This window comes from Octopus bimaculoides, chromosome 15 (assembly GCF_046866305.1).
Source record: "Octopus bimaculoides isolate indiv1 chromosome 15, ASM4686630v1, whole genome shotgun sequence".
Classification (NCBI taxonomy): Eukaryota; Metazoa; Mollusca; class Cephalopoda; order Octopoda; family Octopodidae; genus Octopus; species Octopus bimaculoides.
This window is the reverse complement of record NC_142942.1, coordinates 57,558,911-57,581,463: the sequence shown is the minus strand read 5'-3', so window position 1 is coordinate 57,581,463 and position 22,553 is coordinate 57,558,911. Positions and strand designations below refer to the sequence as shown.

General features: G+C 33.7%; 1 protein-coding gene and 1 long non-coding RNA gene across 2 annotated transcripts in view; both read left to right on the top strand.

Moving 5' to 3' along the window:
* The window catches only part of LOC106877140 (hepatocyte nuclear factor 6), a 147,346-nt gene that overhangs the window by 50,477 nt on the left and 74,316 nt on the right, over positions 1–22,553 (top strand). The gene's annotated exons all lie outside the window — the stretch shown is intronic.
* Positions 745–20,911, top strand: LOC149132549 (uncharacterized). Its single transcript, XR_016244491.1, has 2 exons — positions 745–5,445; positions 19,588–20,911. It is a non-coding gene; the product is annotated as an uncharacterized LOC149132549 (long non-coding RNA).

Below are 22,553 nucleotides of genomic sequence, written 5' to 3'. Positions count from 1 at the left end.
CACACACTTCTTGTTTTGACACCACACTTCCTGCTTAAAACAAACTTTTAATCTTTTTTTAAACCTAACACAACTCTCAACTCTCATGCATCCTTATTTTTCCAACCATTATATACATGAACTACCATTGAACTTCAAAAGCTCAAAGACAATATAATGTATTGGTATAGTTATTATTTTATATATTATTTTTTTAATATATTATTTTCTTCATTTTGTACTTCTTTGTAAAAAACATTTTCATTCTCCTTCTTGAAAATTTGCTTCACAATGAAAGCCGGTTAGAAATCTTTAGTAAAACATGCTTCCAATTTGAAATTGTTATTAAAACATGCTTCCAATTTAGCATTCTGCCTTATTCTTCATTTTCATATATATATATATATATTTATATATATATATATATATATATATATACATACATACACATATATATATACTCGTAGTATTTCGTGTCAATGCACTTCTCAGTTTGATAAATGCATTGACAGAAAACTCTAGGCCCTTGAGTCACTTTAGCACCTTGGCCAATACACAATACAAATACTCTGCCTTATGTGTCAGGCTCCATTTCTACCATTTACTGTTTGTAAAACCAAATTTGAATATTATATATATATATATATATATATATATATATATATATATATATATATATATATACAGCTAGATAGATATACATACATAATTATGTATTTTCTGTGTGCATATGTATATATATAGATTTTGAAAGTATGCTGCTTATGTTAATATATAATCTAATGGACAGAATATGTCTGTGAGTGTTATAGTCTTTCTTCCTAGTTATTACAGAAATCTAATTATTTTTACCTTTAGTTATTCCTTAAAAACAGAAAAAGAAATTATAATATTTAACAAATTATCTTAACACAATAAGCAACTAAGCATGTAAATCAATTAAAATCCTGCTTTTTCCCTTTCCTTTTCTTTTTTTAAGCACATACTAAGAAAAAATTGTGTTATTAAGTGAATGACCTTTGTATAAATGTGCAAACACGTGTGTGTGTGTGTGTGTGTGTATGTATATGCTTATAAATATATATATGTGTGTTTGTCTGTGTGTATGTATGTGCGTATATACATATATATATACATATATATATATAGAGAGAGACTTGTGTATTGATAAAAAGTCATCTGAATTCCCATTCACAGCATTTGGTTTGCCTTTATTTAACAGTTGTGCTGCACACATAAGTTTCACCAGTTGACGTCAGACCTGAATTTACCATTTCTTGTCAATGTCTCCTTAGAACTGAAGACTTGGATAATAGAGACACTGCCTCAGTGACTTTCCTATGTTGCCATAAGAGAATTAAGATAATGCTTAGCAACTCTTATTGACTTGCACTGTAAATTGCCTCATAACCATTTCCTAGACTACATCTGAGAAACATCAATTCTGTTATATTTTCCCAAGATTAAGGTGGCCCTTTCTGTTTAACAACTTACTAATATATTTAGTTAACATTCATCATTATTTTAGTTTCTGCTTTTTTTGCACCGGCATAAGTTTACCAGTTGTAGTGAGCAGTGTTTTTGCACCATTCCTGCCCTTCCCCTCAACAACCCTTTTAACTGTCTCTTTCTACACAAGTATGTGATCTTCTGTTCAGATACATTCTGTGAATGTTTCATTAATATGAAGAAGTTTTACTTCCTTTTATTGCTAGATTTGTTATTGTTACTATCATTATTATTATTATTATTATTCTTTGATGCATTGAGGTGATGAGCTGACTGAATAGTCAAAGTGGCAGCCAACATGCTCAATGCCATTTCTTCCAGCTGCTCACATCCTCAGTTCAAATCCTGCCAAGGTCAACTTTGCTTTTCATCATTTTTGGAGTCAATGAAATAAGGTACCAGTCAAGAACTGGGAGTCAGACCCCCTCTACACAAACACACACACACTTTTCCTCGAAATTTCTGGCTTTGTGCCAAAATTGGAAAAAATTATTCTTACATGCATTTAGTTTACATTTCCCATACTTGCCCGTCATCATCATCATCACCATCATCATCATCATGGCTGAGCAGCATTAGTGAGCTGTTTGCAGCCTTATGCCAAACGTGGCTGTCAGCTATTAAGCTGGAATTAAGTAGGACATATGTGCTATAATATAATAATTATATGTTTTATAAAAATGTGCACACACACATACACCCATGTATGTGTGTGTGAGTGTGCACATGCGCATTCACAGTTCTTTCATATATTTCTATAAACTGTTTTAAAAATTTTATTTGCTATTTGAGATGGAAATATTGCTGTTGTTCAGAAATATAATTTGGAAGGTAAAATAATTCAAAATTACCTCAATAATTATAACATTTCTTTTGTTAATATAGAATGATTGTGTTATACATGTGTCTCTGTATACATGTGTCTCTGTATCTGTACATGTGCATGTACATATATTTACACACACACACACACACACACACACACACATTACATATGTGTGTGTATATATACTTTTTATTATTATTAAGACTGATGCTAAGAGCTTGTCTCATGACTTGAGTTTCAGGCGAAACTGTTACAACTCAGTGTTGTTGGTGTATAATAGATTCCAGGTCAAAACAGTTTTAATAAAAAAGAAAGAAAAAAAACCATATCCTCTGCAACATGTCGAAGATATTGTTTTTCTCATTCATTCAACATTAAGCAACATATGTATATTCATATATATGTTTGTGTGTGTGTGTGTGTTTATATAGACACATTCACCCACAGCAAACCTGTGAGGAAAGGTATTCTAGTTATGACGCCACCTATTTTTTATTCATATGTTGAATATCTAGGTCTCCATTATTCATTCATTTTCCCCCGCTTTTAAATTTGGTGTGACTTGAGGCAGATTTGGCTATTTGTAGAAGCTCAAGTGACCTGGCGCTGTCAAGGTTCTGGAAACCTCTTTTGTTCTTTTGTCTCATTCAAGAGTCCATCATACTCTCGTTTGTCTTCACTAGTTTCAAATGGTTCTTGATACAAGACTCAGGTACATGTTGGTAAGCTTGCTTAGAAGCATTCAAGGTTAGCAAGAATGGTTTTATGGTTTTATGAGAATTTCTGTTGATTAGTGTCAAAAATCCATTCACGGGTCATATGACAATGTCACACCTGAGACAGGTTACTCACAAAATGGTAAATTTTGCTTTCATATTTATTTTATCTTTTATTTGTTTCAGTTATGGGCTGTGGCCATGCTGGGGCACCACTTTGGAGAAGTTTTAGTCAAGTGAATCAACCTCAATATTTATCTGTTTTTCACCCTAACCCTATCAATCTCTTTAGCCAAACTACTGAGTTATGGAGGCAGAAACACTCCAATACTGGTTGTCAAGCAGTGTTGGGGGACAAACACAGACACAAAAACACACACACGCATATATATGACAGGCTTCTTTCAGTTTCCGTCTACCAAATTCACTTACAATGCTTTGGTCAGTCAGCCCAAGACTATAATAAGAAATACTTGCCCAAGGTGCCATGCAGTGGGACTGAACCTGGAACCATTGTGGTTGGGTAGCAAACTTCTTACCACACTGCCATACTTATATTTTTCCATGCTGTTATCAATTCACAGCAGGAGTGATTTTAAATCATAGGAATTTTTTGTTTTTTACATCATTTAAAAAAATAATTTAGGTCTGAAAGGGTTAATTGATAAACTAAAATAAATGGTAATTAAAAATGAAACTTAAAAATTTATACAACAAACTAATTATCTGCTTAGGAAGTTGGAAATGTTCTGTGTTGGCAAAAAAGTCTCATGCAAGTAGTTCTTCAAATGGAGAAATACATTTTATGCCATGGGGAAAAAGAGAGAAACATTAATGGTTGAGAGAGAGAGAGAGAAAGAGTACAGGTCTTGTCACATTGGACACAAAATTGTTGGTGAGGAAATAAAAGCAGGGAAAGAAAAGGGTCAGATGTGAAGTCTTAGTGTCTGTTGTGAGTTGCAGGACTCTTAAAACTGAAACTGAGACTCAGTTTCCATGACATTTAAATGATGAAGAGTACAACACAATATCTTTTCATTTACAAAGAAAATGTGATAAGACCCAACAACAACAACAGCCTAATTTTTTTTAATTTTAAGATGTAGGCCCTTCAAAGGTAGATTTTAGTGAAGTTCAGGGCCAGGTATATATCTGTACCACCAGCTGGTTCTCTTCTTCTTCTTCTTCTTCTTCTTATGTCTATTCCATTGTTCAACGAGGAGGCTATGATTTACTCTGACTCAGCAACAGGCTGTTCACTGCACACACTTTTTAACTTAAGCCTTTCATCATTGACCAGCTGTGGTCGGTAGCTGTACAATCGTAATCTACAAGATTCTCACATAAATAATCATCTCACGAGAGCAACAAGCCGGAGAGAAGACTCTCACTATTTATTTAATTTATTTACTTATTTGTTTATTTGCATGTGTTTTTATTGTGTTCTGTTTTACTTCTACACCATCTGTTCTTGTTTACAAGACTTTCAGTGCTACTCCCAAACCATTTGGCTGTTGCTAGTTTTCTTAGCAAGCTTAGAGATTGTTGCTAATATTCTTATATATACACACACACACACACACATACATAATATATGTGTGTGTGTACGTGTGTGTACATAAGAAATATATGCATATATATTTTGACATACATGTATATATATATATATATATATATATATATATATATACATATACATTCACACACATGCACTGCCTAATCCCCAATAACAATGTCAGTGCATTTAGTCATTGTTAATGATCTCAACGTGGGTGTGGTGTAGAGGGACTAATATTGGGGTCTGAATATTTCTCCCTTGACTCTCATCTCTTTGTTAGCAAATTTATTACCCAATAATTGGTCATTGTTGTTGTTTTTATGTATTTGATGTATCAGTGTTCAATTTCATCATCGCCAGCTTTGGACATCTTGTTTCTATGTTACATTAACCTCTCTTATGAGTCACAACTCCATTTGCTGGCACTGTCTCAAATGGTGTCACAATTTTGGTGTAATTTCTTCAAAATGAACTCAATTTCGGACTGAAAGCAAACAAGAAAGAAACTGTTGTTCATTTAATGATAAATAAAAGATGCTGAGTGACCTGCTATATTTGTCATTTCCCCCACCCCCTGAAAGCTGACTCGTTGAACATGTAACAATCAGCAGAAACTCATCACATGTCCAATTATTACTTTATCCATATGGATTGTTGTTTCCAATGTCAGTTCCACCACAATTAATAAAACTGATCATCCTCGCCAGATATGAAGGGATAGAGCAAAAAAAAAAAATTTAATAAGGGAGGAAAGAGATTTCATAACTATTACAATTTGATTGATTAACAATAAATTGTATTTTTGATCATTAACTTTAAAAAAAATTTCCTTTTTTATTCAGGATAGTAAATTACAGGTAAGACAACATTTAGTAACCAAACCATTTGCATTAATAGAAGTTAACTGTTAGTTGTTTTTCTTTTACTACTTACTGTTTTACTACTAAACTTTAACTAATCTTGTCTTAACTCAGTAAAATGTGAAAAGCTTTGCAGTTGTTGTACTAATAACTAGAATTAACTTTTAACTAAAGTCATCTGCAAAAATAAAAAAAAATAAAAACATGCATTCTAACCGTATCTGTGTGATGTAGTTTTCTGTTCATAGTTTATAGGATTGATGGAATCTTTTGTGATATCTCGAAGACTGAAAGCAGTCGATGTCTTATGCTGAAATCCTATCCTTTTCATATTGGAGTTTACTCCTCTCCACTCATGGCCATCTGTAGAAGTGTTGAGAACCTCAGAGGTGTTTCTGTTGTAAGCCATCATGTCTCCTCATTTTAGGGTGGAATTTGAGTGAGATTTGTTGCTATTTCTACCAGGTCAATTAACTGTGTAGAGGCTCTCTCATTGGCCCAGAAGGGTTCCTCGTTGGCCTGTATCCCTTCTAGATGCATTGTATTGCTTCAGAAGATATTCTAGCTGACATCGCTTCAGTTCACTGAGAAAATGAGAAAGGAGCCAGAATTCATCTCATCTTTTATTATATGTTCAGTGATGTGACGTAGCTTCATTTGTGCAAATATCTAATGTTACAAACCCATCCAACCCATGTTAGCTTGGAACATCAATATATATATCAATGGATGATATATATATATATATATATATATATATATATATATATATATATATATATAATTATAAAATATGTGAAACAAAAATAAATAAATAACCTCCACCCTCAAAAGTCATTAGACACTGAATTTAATGATATATCTATTTTAGTATCATTAGATAATTAGTTGTCTCACCTGAAGCAGCATGGAAATAATATTTCTTGCTATTGAGTGTGTGTCGAAGCAGGTTTTATGTGTGTGTGTGTGTGCTTTACCTTAACTACTTGAATTGCTTGTCAAGTACAGAACAAACTATAGAAGCTGACCAAATAGACTTGAAAGAGAGAGAGTAACAGAGTGCATGACTGAAGAAATTAAGATAGATAGATAGAGAGAGAGAGAGAGAGAAAGAGAGAGAGAGAGAGAGAGAGAGAGAGAGAGAGAGAGAGAGAGAGAGAGAGAGAGAGAGAGTAGTAGTAGTAAGTGAAAAACAAAATCTTAATTAAGCAGAATTTCTCTGTTATTGTACAAAAGAGGAAAAATACTCTTTATTGCTCCTCAACAAAGTCATTTTGGTGAGTAAATTCAACTTCCTGCCCACATTAGTACTAACTACATTTTATTTATTTCTAGTTTTAGATTCTTGTATTTTCATTTCACTCTATTCCCTCCCCCCACCCACCCACCCTCCATCTCTAATTTTTTTCTTTTTCCCTACATTCTTCATTTTCTCTCCTAATTTCAATTCTCTAAGCAACATCCACATCCTCTCTTTTCTTCTCTCTTGCATTTCTTTTCTTCTTTCTTATTTCATTCTTTTTCTTCTTAATCAACTTCTTCCTTATTACATTTTCTTCTCTTTCTCTCTTCACTTTTCTTTCTTTCTCTTTTCTTTTCTATGCCTCTTTCTTTTGTTCTTTCTCTATTTCTTCCTTCCTTTCTATTCATTGATCTCTCTTTCTCTCTCTCTTTCTTTTGATCTTTCTATTATACAGTGGCATACATTCATTCATTTATTCATACAGTCATTTATTCACATTCTCTTCATTCTTTTCATACAGGCATTTATGCTGTCTCACTCTTTCCTTCCTTTCTTCTCTCTCTCTCTCTCCTCTTTGGCCGTTTCTATGCCTTTCCAATATGCAGTGAAACACATTGCATATATTATCAGTGTGTCTATGTGCATATACATACATACGTACATGTGTGTGTGTGTGTTTGAAATGCTTATAAGTTCTCACACACAAAAATGTATTTATGCATACAAAGGTGTTCCACAAGTAAAGCTACGTTTTTAAAATCTTCTATATTCAAAGATCTGACAGACCTTCTGGGACACTCTTACACACACACACACACACACACACACACACACACACACACACACACACACATACATACGTGCACATGCATAAATATATGCATGTGTGTTCACAAATGTATTTTCATTTTCCAGAACAGAATTTTGTTTATACTTAAATATTTCACCTTTAATAAATTTAAAACATCATCATCATCATCAACAACAATAGTAATAATTATAACAATGATGGTGCTGTCTACTATAGGCACAAGGCAAGGCCTTAGTTGATTACATCGACCCCTGAATTCAAATAGTTCTCATTTCATTGACTCGAAAGGATGAAAGGCAAAGTTGACCTCAGCAGAATTTGAACCCAGCAAAATGTGAAGATGGATGAAATGCTGAGCAGCAGTTTGTTCAGTGTGCCAGCTTGTGTTGGCATGGCAAACAAACATTAAATGATGATGATGGTAGTGGTGATGATTTTTCTGCTGACAGTGTTCAGTTCAGAGTGTTCTCACATGCAAAACAGGGCTCACCAAACAGAAAAATGTCATTATGATGGAAAGCATGTTCGAGGCTTCACTATCACACCTGTCTAATCAAGAGACTTACCTTTAAATCGTCAATGAGGTTCACCATTATGACTTGTACAGTGATGCAAGAATAGGAGGGCAGTTCAGGGCTGACTAAATGGGACGTCCTTGTCAAAGTCTTAGTTTCAGAATTAGTTTCTGCATTGAAGTTTATTGTCTTATGTCATTCCACATTGTCAGTTCTCATTGAGTAAAGCAAATACATCAAGAATCACAAAAATGTGTGTGTGTGTGTGTGTGTGTGTGTGTGTGTGTGTGACTGAGGCAGGCAGACAGAAGCAAGCTGTTCAGAGGTGGATGCGAACGTGTGTATGCGTGTTTGTGAGTGTTATAAAGAAAAAAACAGGTATTTGTTAATGAAACACTGAATTTTCTTCAGGATGTTTTAGTTATAAACATTTATAGGTTTTAATATGATTATCATTATTATTATTATTATTATTATCATTATCATTATTATTATCATTATTATTATTATTATTATTATTATTATTATTATTCAAGTTTGAAGTTTATTTTTATAAACTGCTCCGTTATCCTCATTATCATTTCCTTTATCATTATTATAATTGTTGTTGTTGTTTACATATTTTGAGGATGCACACTTTTTGGTTGCCGTAGAAGAATATGTATGATACGTGTCTATATGTATGTATGTATGTATGCATGTATGTGCCTGTGTGTGTATATGTATCGCTTTCAGCCTCTTGCAGGCGTAGTGTCATCAGATACCAACTAACACTCACCATTTTAGATTTTGCTTCTGCATAATAATTATTCGGAGCTATTTAGGTCAAATTGCCAGCCAATTGAGCTGTTCTTGTCTTTGCTCTTTCTTTCTTTTTCTTTCCATGTGTGTGTGTGTGTGTGTGTGTGTGTGTGTTGTTGTAATTTTTCATCATTTTCATCAGCATCATTATTATCTTCATAAGTCGTTTTATTATCGTTTTTTGTTTATTGTCTAATTTGTATTGAGAATTTCAACTAAATGAGTCTGCCTAAACTTCTTAAAGTAGTGTACTAGTAATTGACTGAAGTCAATTCAACTCCCCAGACTCTTTCTTTCTCTCTTTCTTTCTTTCTTTCTTTCTTCCCCCCCCCCCTCTCTCTCTGCCACCCACTCTCACTTTATCTCTATCCTATCTTTCTTTCTCTTTCCATTCTCTGATTAGCATTTTAATTTCCTGTCTGCCTTTTTTTTTCTTTTCTCTCCCCCCCCACTTCTCTCTTTCTCTCTTTGGTGGGCGGTGTCACACGCTATGGAATAAGCAACCTGTTTAGTTATTCATTTTGTGAATGAGTTCCTCGGTGCTATGCAGAATCTCTTCAAAACTAGCCATGTTTCTCTTTAACTTGCTTTCAGCATAACCTCAACCGCCTTTCTCTGGCATTTATTCCTTCCTCCAACGTATCCTTGGCAACTGCTTCAATTGGAATCTAACCATATAAAAACTTAGTTGGCTATGATCTCCATTTCTGTGCAGTTTTATATATACATATATATATATACATATATATATATATATATATATATATATATATATATATATATATATATAAACACACACACACACACACACACACAGAGAAAGAAAGTGGCTGGTAGATAATGATATTTTTCTGTTCCAATTTTCTTCATTACCCCCCAGTAGCTGTTTCTATTGTCACGGGTGGTTGAGCAGAGAATTCCCACTGAATGTCTCTTCAAAATTAGAGAAGCATGTCGTTCATTACATTACAAATGACACTTTACTGAAATATATATGTCAGAAGGTAGGAACTTGCATTTAGAAATGGTAATACTTACACAGACTCTAATAAACCCAACAACAACAATATACAATATTTAGCCAACTAAAAATTTTGATATAAAAATGAAGGAAAAGAAGAAAAAAAATGTTTATAACAAAGAAAAAAAAAACAAGTCTTTCTTTCTCAAACATTCCATTCCATTCTCTCTTCTCTTGTTGCAAATATTTAATTTTTTATATTTTTATTTTATTTTGATCTTTTTATCACTGGAAAAGTTTCTTAAATAGCAATTTATTCTCTTTTTTCACCATTAAAACTAGTTCTAAATTACTTCACTGTCTCAGTGACTTCTTCACCATCATCACCTCTATAGTTCTCTCTCTCTCTCCCTCTCTCTTTCTCTCTCTTTCTCTCTCTCCCTCTCTCTCTCTCTCTCTCTCTCTCTCTCCCTCTCTTTCTTCGATGATGCCTTATTACCCACTGTCCAAGATGCTTCCATTTCTTCACAGCACATTTGTTCCTTCCTGTAACCTCTGATATTGCTGATCAGCTTAAACTCATCGATGCGTTTAAGTATTCATTGGACAGGAGATTGGATTTCATTCATTACAACTGTTCCCCCCCCCCCCATTTTCTTACCTTGTTGCTATTAAATTTTACTGCACAACATATATCAGGAAAGGGGGGGGGTCAGTGTATGCATGTGTGTGTGTATATATGTGCATGGTGGTGAGTATATTTTTATTCAACTACAAACAGCAATTAACATTATTAATTCTGTCATATATAAGTGCGTGGGTGTATGTGCATATATGTTATATACACTGTGTGTATGTATATATAAATATATTTATGTGTGTGTTATATACTCTATCTGTACAAATACATATATATGTATGCTTATTACAATATATATATATATATACATGTACATTTATATATGTGTGTGTGTATACATGTATGCTCTGTTTACATGTGTATGCTTACACACATCTAGTACGATATGTTGATGTACCATGATGTCACTACATGTCCCCATGTTCATCTTCTCGTAATTATTCAATCTAACATTTCCCACCATCTTTACATGTATTTTTTTTCTTTCGTATGTTTGTTTTTTTTAAGACGTACGTCTAATTTACCATTCCATTGCATTTGCTGTGAGTAGACATGTATGCAGTGCATGTCCAATCAATTCCAGCATGAAACTATATACATCTCAGCTTCCAAGATATATTTAGCCATATCAGTATTTTCATATCTGCTTTACTACTACTACTACTACTAATAATAATAATAATAATAATATCATCACCACTACTACTACTTGGGTATTTTACTCCTTTGTTTTCTTTGTCTCTTTTTTTTTTAAATCATTTTCTTAAATTATTTCAATTAATTTTTTTTTATTTCATTCAATTTTTTCCCCTTTTTTTCTTTAAAGAAAATAAAAACTATAATAAATTAATAAATCAGTACAAAAAAACTAAGATTCCTTTGCACAGAATCTGAGAAGGAATAGTGCTATTGACAAATGTCCTTTAATGGTAGAAAAACTGAAACAATTACCAAACATTATTGCATTTTAGCATTTTTGCTCCAGTTACTAAATACTTACATATTAATAGCAGATACGGTCACCTTCACCACCTCCATCATCACCACCGTCCCCCTGATATATGGGATTTAAAAACACAACAGATGTAACTGCAATACAATTTCAACATTATGGTTTATTATAAACTTGGATCTGGTTTGGGCATAAAAGGTGATGGAGGTAATGGTGGAATTACCAATTCTTTCTGTTTCTCTCTGATTTAGATTCCCATGTTTTGGTCTCTGATTTCATAATCTATTGCATGGTAAATGGCGGTAGTCATGGAAAAGTTTTTAAATTGTCAAAGAATTGCGTGTGTGTTGTTTTAGCAGCATTATAGGCTTTTGGGCAAATCAGTGCACTGGGCCCTTATAGTTTTATTTATTGACAGCAAACCACAGCATACATAGACCAGGATTGAAACCCTAGACCCATGATGCCACTAGCCCCTAGGCAAATGCTGAATTATGCTCGGGAGCCCTAAGACAACATTATATATATATATATGTGTGTGTGTGTGTGTGTGTGTGTATACATATGTATATTTTCATTCATATGTGTTCATATATATGTGTGTGTGTGTGTGTGCACTAATGTGTATTTTTGTGTGTGTGTGTGTGTCTACTCATCATATTTTTAAATTTTGATTTGTCACACGAATAATGAAGAGTGACCAAGTGAAATTTTTTCCATTGGTTCAAGTGCCATGCCACCAATCTTGTGCCACATGAGATTCATGTCACAAGAAAGAAATTTACCCCATGTGTGTCTGTTATTTCTGTAGCACCAATCTTCAATAAAGCTTTATCAATATCATAATCTTGTTTCTGTTTTTTTCCTCTTTTGTGTGTGTTTTATTTGTTTCTATCTCAAATATAATCCTGTTGAAAACAACCAGCTACAAGAGCTTTCTTTTTATTATTATTATTATTATTATTATTATTATTGAGGTAGCAGTGACCTCACATCATTGTTAATACACAATGTCATTTCGTCCATCTTTATGTTCTGAGTTCAAACTCTGCCAAGGTCAACTTTGTCTTTCATTCTTTTGAGATTGATAAAGTACCAGTTGAGCTAACCCCACTACCACCACCAAAAACAAATATCAGGCCTTGTGCCTAGACTAGAAACGATTATTATTATTATTAATGTGTGGTGCTGGTGGATCAGACAAAATGTTTGGTAGCATTTCTTCCAAGATCTTCAAGTTCAAATTCTGTCACAGTTGACTTTGCCTTTCAGACTTTCAGGGTCAATAAAACTGGTACCTCTGGGGTTAATGTAATTGACTCACCCACACCCCCACAACTGTTGGCCTTCTGCCAAAATTAGAAAGAATTATTATCATTAGATTTTAAATCTTTATCTTTTATTATTTGCATCAGAGGTTCTGCTGCTTTCATTGCACCTAGTTGTCTTCCAGGTGTTTCCTGTGTAAACCTATGCCCTTGACATACAAGCATGTCTCGTTTCTTTATTTCTCTGGAGACTAAAAACCAAAAAAAAGTGATGAACAGCCTTAAATGATTTGGGACCCTTATTGGGATCTCTTCAGGGCTTTCTATATTACTTGAGCAATTTCAGACAAACAAGTCGCCAGTCTGTTTATGTCCATCAAACTTAGTAGATTCCAAGAAATGGAGTTATTAATTTAGAAGTCTGTAACATTTTATTTCATGTCAGATATCTGTCCATTTAGTATCAAAGTATGATATACATATGTGACTTACAGCCAGTTTAACAACAAACTAGTCCAACTCTGAATATGGTGCTTTGGATAAAAAAAAAAGAAGTTCCAGTAATACACTGTTTTCTAATCAATCTCCAGATGCTTTTCTCCTGCTGAAAAACTGGTCTTTTGCGCTTTACTGCAAAGGAATTGTATTTTTGTGAAAATTAACGTAAGCAATTCTTTTTTGCTGAATACAAACCAACATCATGGTTGGGAATTGTTTTGACTTTCTCTCTATTTGGTTAATTATGTTTTGTTTTTTTTTGTGTTTTAGTGACCATATGAAGTGGTGGTGGTGGTGGTTGTCGTGGTGACATATGAAGAACTATAATTACCATTGGCGCTAATTACTTGTTCTCCCCACCTGCCCATCCCACACGCCAACCCACCGCCATTTGCATTATGTGGTGTCACCTTGTTAGCAAATCAAATCTCAACTTACTGAACAATTTCTTAATACATCATTACTATTAATAATAACCCTACAGCTTCAATTATCCGTTTTTCTTGGGGAGGGGGTCATTCTCCCTTCACCCCTCTCTCCTTCTTTTACTATCTAAAAGAGTTGTTTTGCAGCTAATTGTGTCTTTCACTTGTATGCATTATTAACATCATCATAAATGGTCAATATATTGGCATTTTGGAATTCAGCACCCCCACTTCCTCCCCGAAAAAAGAAAAAAACAACAAATAATAAATTCAAGCTACCATTTTGGATTTTTTTTTTTTTTTTAGAAGTGACTATTTATACCATCTAACATTAAAAAAAAAAAAAAAAATACTATGGCCAAGAGATTCTCAGTTGTTGATATGGGAAGGAGGTTCATATACCTTTAGACCAATCAACCATCTGACACTTTAAGGAAAGTTATTTTGGTGTCAGTCTTGATAGTATTTGTCAATTCCCATATCTGTTATGGTATCTTAGCAGCAATTCAGCCATACTACTTATTAGCTGGCAAGTGATGCTTGCAGAAACATCAATTGATTTTGCTGATAACAGCAGTGTGGATGGGGGATGTTATTTTAACAGGGTGGGTGAATTACAAAAATGTTGGAAGGGAGAGGAAAAGCTTTGGTGCTTAGGAAAAAGAATAAAAAAATAAAGCAACAAACTCTTGTCTGAATATTTTAACATAGGCAGAAAGACATCAGTTTTAACAACATTCGAAAGAGAAGAGCATTTCACCTGACATAGCTTCAATTAGTAAAAAGGTAGATTTTTTTCCAACTTCCAAGAGCCTACCTTCTAATTTTATGGTGCTTGCTACCATAATTTGCATATTGCTCTTCTTTTTTGTCGCAGACAGATTACCATTTCTATTGTTTTACTGGTTCCAGTCACTGGAACTGCAGACACATTGTGACCATCACTTCTGAAGGTTTCAGCATCTTGATGCCAGTGCACAATACACTGTAGTACTTATTTTCTCAGTCTCTATTCATTGGATCGCTAAGTTACAGTGCCACAACGTAAATAGGACCAATTTTTAAACCAATGTAAACACATGTGAGCGCACATACACACACATACATACAGTAGGCTTCTGCACAGTTTCTGTCTATCAAATTCTAGTGACAAGTAATTGGTCATTTGGAGTCTGTAGTGGAAGACACTTGCCTAAGATACTGAAAAAGAAATTGAACTCTGAACTTCATGTTTGCAAAGCAAACTTCTAAACCACTGCCATAACTAGCCTAGAGTCAATTCTTCTCACATTACTATTGTAGTTGCTATTATTGTTATTGTTATTATTATTATTATTATTATTGTCCATTTGAAATGAGCAGACCCTTGTTTTAATCATATTCTTCAGATGGACTTTTTGTAGAATTTTACATTTTGCTTCATTATGTTTAATTGGTATTGAATAATTCAACACATTTTTTTTTTATAAATGATTCAAAAAGCTATGAATGAAACAAATGATATAATTGTCTTTTCCTTCTTTCTTTCTTTATCTCTCTCTCTTTCTTTCTTTCTTCAATTCATTCACAGAAAGATACTAAAAGACATGTACTGTTTTATATTTATTGGTTCATCAGTGAATTGGTAATTGGCAGAAACAGCTGAGCACTAAGCTAAATGCTTTGGCAGCATTTGGTTTAATCTTTTTTCTGTTTTCTTTACACACACACACACACACACACACACACACACACACATGTGCAGTTTGGCTCATGGTACTCTGAGTTCAAATCATATTGAATTCAACATTGATTTTCCTCCTTAACAGTCAATAAAGTAGCAACACAGTTACTAGGGTTTATTCTCTTTCTCTCTCTCTCTCTCTCTCTCTCTCTCTCTCTCTCTCTCTCTCTCTCTCTCTCTCAAATTGGGTGTGGTCACACTTGGTAGAAGATGGTGTCTGCCAGGTTCAGGAACCCAAAGCATGATGTCTGTGTTGCACTGGTACTTAATTTATCGACCTCGGAAGAATGAAAGGCAAAGATAAACTCAGAATGTAAACAGGGATGGAATGCTTCAGAACATTCTGTCCCATACGCTAACATTTCTGCCAGCTTGCCATAATAATAATAATAATAATGATAATAATGATAATAATGGTTTGTGGATTGTGATGTCATTGATGGAGTTTGACCTGTCCCTGAGAATCACCGTCACTAAACATGACATGAATTAATTGAAGTTAGAAGCTTGATAACAACACATTGACTACCATTATCATGTGATTACGTAAAATGGTCAAAGGTGGTGCTAATCCAAAACAGATTCTCATGGCTTTTATTTTTCCATACAAACCATTAGAGCCACTGTTACAACACTTGAAATTTTGCACCAGTTTTCACCTCTTATTCTTCATCAGCAATTTAATTTTGTGCTGTGAAGGGTAAATTTTGTTGGTTAGTTTTGTTGCTGTTGTTTCTTCTTCATTTTGAACCCATCTACCTTGATATTTCATGTTGTGGGGTGAAAAAATATAAAAAGATAAGAAACAAAAGTTCTTCCATTAGAAAATTACTTCTTTTCTTAATCCATTTTATGTAAATGAAAGAATTAAAAAAAAAAAAAACATTTCATTTATTCCATTTTTGTTTTTGTTTTTCTCAATAAACAATAAATTAGTTTTACATTGTCTGAAAATAAAAATTTAAAAAATTACACAATTATTTCCTGGTACTTTTAACATATACTTGTGTGTGTGTGTGTGTGTGTGTGTGTGCGTGTGCATGTGTATAATATGCATGTGTGTTTGTGATAGAGAATGAATACAAGAAATGAAATTGTTTGCTAAACAATTTCCAGCCGTGAGAGACAATCAGGTTTTAGTGAATAATGTTACTGAAAAATGGTGTTGAAAAAGAAATGAACCTATCAAATAATACCCCCCCCCCCCCCCACTCGCTTCAGCAATTCATAAGTTCTTCATTTACATCTACAAGTTAAAGGAATCTGTATGCTATTAATGGACTTTTTGAAGATCTTAGGACTAACCTCTCTTTCTCTTCATTTACCAAGATTTTTCTTGTACAGCATGTTCATTCTTCACTTAGACATTACCTGACATTTGCCACTCTGGTGTCTCTTTGACAGTAGTTTTCATTTAGACATTTCAAAATAATTGTAACAACACAATTCCTTATGTGGTACACTGGGCAAGTATCTTCTGTTGTAGCCTTTGGGTTGATCAATGCTTTGTGGCTGGAAGTTGGTGGACAGAAACCATACAAAAGTCTTGTGTGTGTGTGTGTGTGTGTGTGTGTGTTCTTACACAAACACACATTAGTTCTTAAGGAGTCACAGGTGAAACAAAATATAGTTTGCTGGACAAATGATTATGAATTAAGTATTTTATTTGCACTCAAACTTGTCTTTGCATACTTTAAGTGGCCACATAACTTCTTTTGAACTTATCACCCACTGCAACACTCACACTCCCACTCTCTCTCTCTCTCTCTCTCTCACACACATATTTGTGCACTTAACATCCGTTTTTCATGCTGTCTTAAATGGGAATTGATTTTGATGTGTGTGTGTGCATGTGTTTAGGACTATTTATTGGGATAGACCCTTGTGTCTTTTATGTCAAAACAGTAATTAACCATTCAATAATGATCAATAAAGTATCAAACTGAAGCAAATATTTAGGTCAATCTGATTGATAAAAACCATAGAAAGCAATGCTAAGCATAGAAGAAAATACCAAGAACTGATGTACATCGTTTTGCCATGACGAGCCTGGCCAGATGTTGGTGGGCCGCAGAAGATGGTCTGGTTGTCAGCAGTCACCATTTACAAGTCTCCTCCATCACAAACAGAAATGTCACACTGTTGAGGCCTGATCACTGGATAAAGCCCTGAAAACAAAATTCTATTTTTTTCATTGCATATTCATTTCTGCATTTTGGAACCTCTGTTTACAGAGGTTCCTATATGCAGAAATTATAAAACAGAATTATCTCTTAGACTGACAATGTAATGTTTCATTAATTGTTTTTCAAGAGGAATGAATGGTGGTCATGTTTGGCTGACATTTGAACATGGGCTTAAAACATGAGGAAAGACTAGAAAGAATTGAGGCGTAAGGCAAGTACGCTGGGTTGGATAAATAATATCACTGTGTATGAATGATGGAGCACGAATGTGCTGAAAGAAAAAGTGGGTCTCAGAAGCATTTGACATTTTCTGGCGTGTGCAAGAAAGAGGACTTTAAAAGGTTGGCTATGGAATGCATATGAAGACTGGTAATTTGGTGGAAAGTGCCAAACATTCCTGGTAGAAGGAGGAGCCTGAAGAAGGCCAAAGAATATGTTTGCAGAAGTGGCTAGGGATGATTTCAAGATGTTGAGTTTTATACAAGAGATGATAAAGAATCACAATTAGAAAGCTGCTTCACTGAACATGACACAACTGACCAATACCAGCATGAAGATGGATATAAAAATGATGATGATGATGGTGATGAAAGTTATAGATGTACATACTTTCATTGTAATCTTTTTGGCTATCTTTGTTGCCTTCAAATAAAAGACACAAAAAAGTGTAATAACACTTAATTCTTTTATAATTGCCACATTTGATCTTCTATATTTAATATTTTCAGTTATAGAAACAGTCCTTCATCTCATCCACACAACTGCTGTTAAAACATAAAACTGGCCGCTGTATTAATAGCTATTTCAGGCCAAAGAGGGAGCAGTTATGCTCTTACTTGACCTACTACATATAGCAGCTAAATATCCCTGAGACTGCATTCCTACCTTCTTAAGGAAAGAACACTTTTTGATAATGCTCTTAAATATGTTCTCTGGATGGCTATGGCTGGATTGTCTTTCATCACAGTTCTTAATCATACTTGACCTGGCACTGACCAACAACTTGTTGCATATTTATACACTACCAATGTAAAAAAAAAAACAATGCTGACCAGTAATTAGTTCTAATTTAACTGTCATCAGCTAATTAGTCATTAACTTGAAGTTAACGGGGGATTTAAAAAAGATTTTTTTTTTTTTGTTTTGTACAACAAAATTTTTATTTGGAAATAAATTTTTTCCTAAATCATTTAATTGGATTTCTTGTGTTGTAACCATTATTGGAACTTCTTCAGTCAGTTCTATGTCTAAGACCCTCTTTTGTGGTTTTGGTATATCATTGCTTGTAGCTAGAAAGTTGAATAGCAAGTACACACACACACACACACACTTGGATACATATAAAACATATTTTCAAGTTTTTCCATAAACTATTCTGCATACAAACCTATCAAACCCACATTTATGTAAGAAAATAATGGAGTGTGTGTGTGTCACCTCCAATATATTCACATTTATTTATTTAGTTATGATTTTGTCTAAAAAAGAAAAAAAAATACTTCCTTGTTAAAATAACATGTACAGAACAGCCTTCTTCGTTTAATAAAAGCTAGTTAAAAATGTGATCGACCTCTGTATATGAACCTGTAAACAGGAGAGAAAATGCTTCTTTCTCTCCTTTTCTCTGCTCCTACCTTTTCAGGTCTATATTTATTCAAAATCAATCTCTTGTGTTTGTATATACTTTTGTTCAATATTGTCTTATCAGGTTTGTGGTTTAGGTCAAACGTATTGCTTCACTAAAGGCAGTGGACAGTGCGATGAGGTGTGGGGGGAGGTAGCGTTTGGAAGAGGAAGAGGAGATAGAAATGCATAGTTTTGTATGGAAGATAACTGAATTGATTTTAGCTCTGGTGAAAGGTGTTGGTTTCGTGTTTTGTTACCTCTTTCCATTGACACACTCCTGTTGAAATATAGTCAGATATCACTTATTCAGTTGTCCTTACTTTAAATTATACCAGTATGGAAAAACACATTGAAAAGACTCCAATCTAACTGGCTTCTCTGTAGTTTTCTCTCCATCTATACAAAGGTCATATTCTTCTAAGTAGCTGCCTTGAGCCATGGGCTTTTGTCAATGTATTCCTGCCTTATCTAATAATGCTTATCTTTGTAGGTTGAATGCTTGCAGAATTGCCAGCCAGATCCATCAAATTTCCTTCTTAAGATACTGGACAGACTTAAGATCTTTTTGGCACTTGTTTTCCCTTGGGCAGACTTCACTGATTGCTTATCGCTAACCTCACATGGACCTAGGAGAATTCCCTTTTTCCCCCAAGCATGTATCTTTTATGCACCATATATATGCATTTGCATTGCCTAGCACAATGGGTGTGGAGGTGGCCCATGGCTGCTACTTGAAATGACTTGCTCTGACACATTGGAGACAGTTCGAAATAAGTGGACAATAGAAAGCAGGCTTTTAAGCTGTTCACTGGCAAACTCGCTATTGTTGGCACTTTTCTAAAGCAGTGTTAAGTCTTGTTTATTTCTTACATGTTTTATGACTCTGAACAATTTTTCTTTTTCTTCCTTCCTTTCTTTCTTTCTTTCTTTCTTTTTTTTTTTCCTTCTGTTATTATTTTCCAATGGAATGCCATTGGTTTCACACCAGTATTGACTTAATTTTGACAAATGTATATTTCTATTTGTGTGATCAGTTTATTTCAATACTCTTTATAGTAAAAAGTTCTTTATATTGCAAGTGATTTTCTCCGATGCGCCAACCTTTTTTTTGATATATTTCTTTGTATGAAGATTATCAGGAAATTTGATATCAAAATCAGTGGGAAAAAAAAAGAAAGAAAAAAAAAGGAGGTGAATTTTATTTGGCTCAACTTTGAAGAGCAACAACAACAACACCTTATTGTCAATGGTTGTATATACCTATATTGTTAACTCGGTGAATGTCTGCTGTATTCCTGAAACTCTGTATTAAAGAGAGAGGAAGGACGTGTTATTAAATTCCTCATGTAACTTTTGAAGTGGAATGAAATATTTGTTTGTGTAATTAAGTGAACTATTTTTAAACGTGACTACTGGAATGGAAAAAAAATCATAAACAAGCCTGTAATTACAAGAGTCTCTTTTTTTTTTTTAGTTTTTAAAGAATAACACCACATCTATATATATGTGTGTGTCCATTATGAACTGTATTTTTTTGTTCTTATTTCAATCATTGTGGTTTTGATTTTATTAAGTAAAAGGTGAACATTACAATTCATTCTTCTCATTTTGTGGCAAATCTAACCCCTTGGAACATTTATCTGTTGCCTGAATTTGTCATCTTTGTCATCCTTTCATAAGGAACATTCCAAGTGACTGCAACTGTTGCAAATCTTGTATAGACAATAGACACTTCAGTAATGCCATGAAAACTAAGATGGGACACATTACAAACACCTGAAGAAGAAGAAGAAAATAAAAGTAACTGAAATCATTCTAAACTTGTTGATTTTATTTTCAACTCATTGATTAAATAATCTTCTTAGGAAACAGCTTGTCTGTCTGTCTGCCTCTCTCTCTCTCTCTCTCTCTATATATATATATATATATATATATGTTCTCTTCTGGAAAGCAAAAAAGCTGATTTTAAAATCTGTGCAGAATTTATTTTGCCGTGTATTTATAAATTTAGTGTAAATATGTGGAATTTTTATTCTTGCTATTACTTCAAACATTTGGAATTGATAACTTGGTCACAGCAAAGCTGATGAGCAACTGGAATTTTCTGAAATAGTGTCTGACATTTGAAGAATCTCTAAACCAAAAGATAAGCATAGTGTTTTAATAAAACAATGTCACTTACTTAAAACTACTTAGTGTATATTAAGATTTAGAAGATCTGTAACTACAGATTATATGAAAAAGAAGGGGATTTGAAAAAAAAAAAAGAATTATAAAAACAAAAAGGAATGAGAAAAGAATAAAATCTGTTTAATGAAATGACTAGCGGAAATGAATATTCTTTTGCCATTGGACAATTTCCAAAAGCAAAAATTGGATTGAAAGCAATAACTGAAAATTTGGGATGCTTAGCCAACAAGGTCCTATCTTGATTGTTAGACAGTATAATGGTCAAATGGAATGGACATTTTTTATTATTATTATTAATCCACATTTCTTCTGGTTAAACTAAGTAACCAAAGGAAATAATTTCTAGAAGTTTGTTATAAATATCAGACTAGAATATGGTTTGAAATTGAGGAAAATGATAGGCTACAACCCTCATAATATTTAGTCTTGCTCTCCTATGTTGCATTTTGATCCCTTATGGGCCAGTGAGTACCAGTTGTATATTGGGGTTGTTTCTATTAACTCTGAACATTCTCTGCAGAAGTTGATTTTTTTTCTTCATCAGAAAAAGAAGACAAAAACCAAACGTGTATTAAAAGCGTCCAAAGAATGCTTTTCAGGTATTTTTACCTCTGGGTTTTGTAAGACATTTAGGAAATGGAAAACTGAATCCAAAAGCTGCAACAGATCCATTCATATATTTGTTTGTTGGTCAGAACCCCACTGTACATCTGCTGTAGGCTTACAAAAAGAGATTCTCTAAGAACTAAAAGACACAGTAAATGGTAGCATGTTGAGGTGGTTTATCTCATAGGAATGCAGGAGATAAAAGAAGAATTGCTGCTCAACAAGTTTTTCAAAAATAAAAGAAAACAAAAGAAATGGTTGACTGTTTGAATAGAAATACATAAATACATGCAAATAGCAGCTTCTTTTCGTGATAGGATGCTCTTTATAGGCCATGGGGGGGGTCTTCAATTAACTGGTTTACTCATTAGTTTACTCCTAAAGGATCTGTTTCATGAAAGCACTGGAAGCAAAACTGATTATCTTGATATATATATATATATATATATATATATATATATATATATATATATATATATACATCGTCACCATCATTTTAACATCCAATTTTCCATGCTTGCATGCATCAGACAGAGTTTATTTGAGTCAGATTTTCGATGGCTGGATGTCCTTCCTGTTGCCAACCCTCAACTATTTCCATGTAAGGCCATATTTTCCCCATGGCCAGGGAAAGAATGATCCTGCTTGAATGACAGTGAC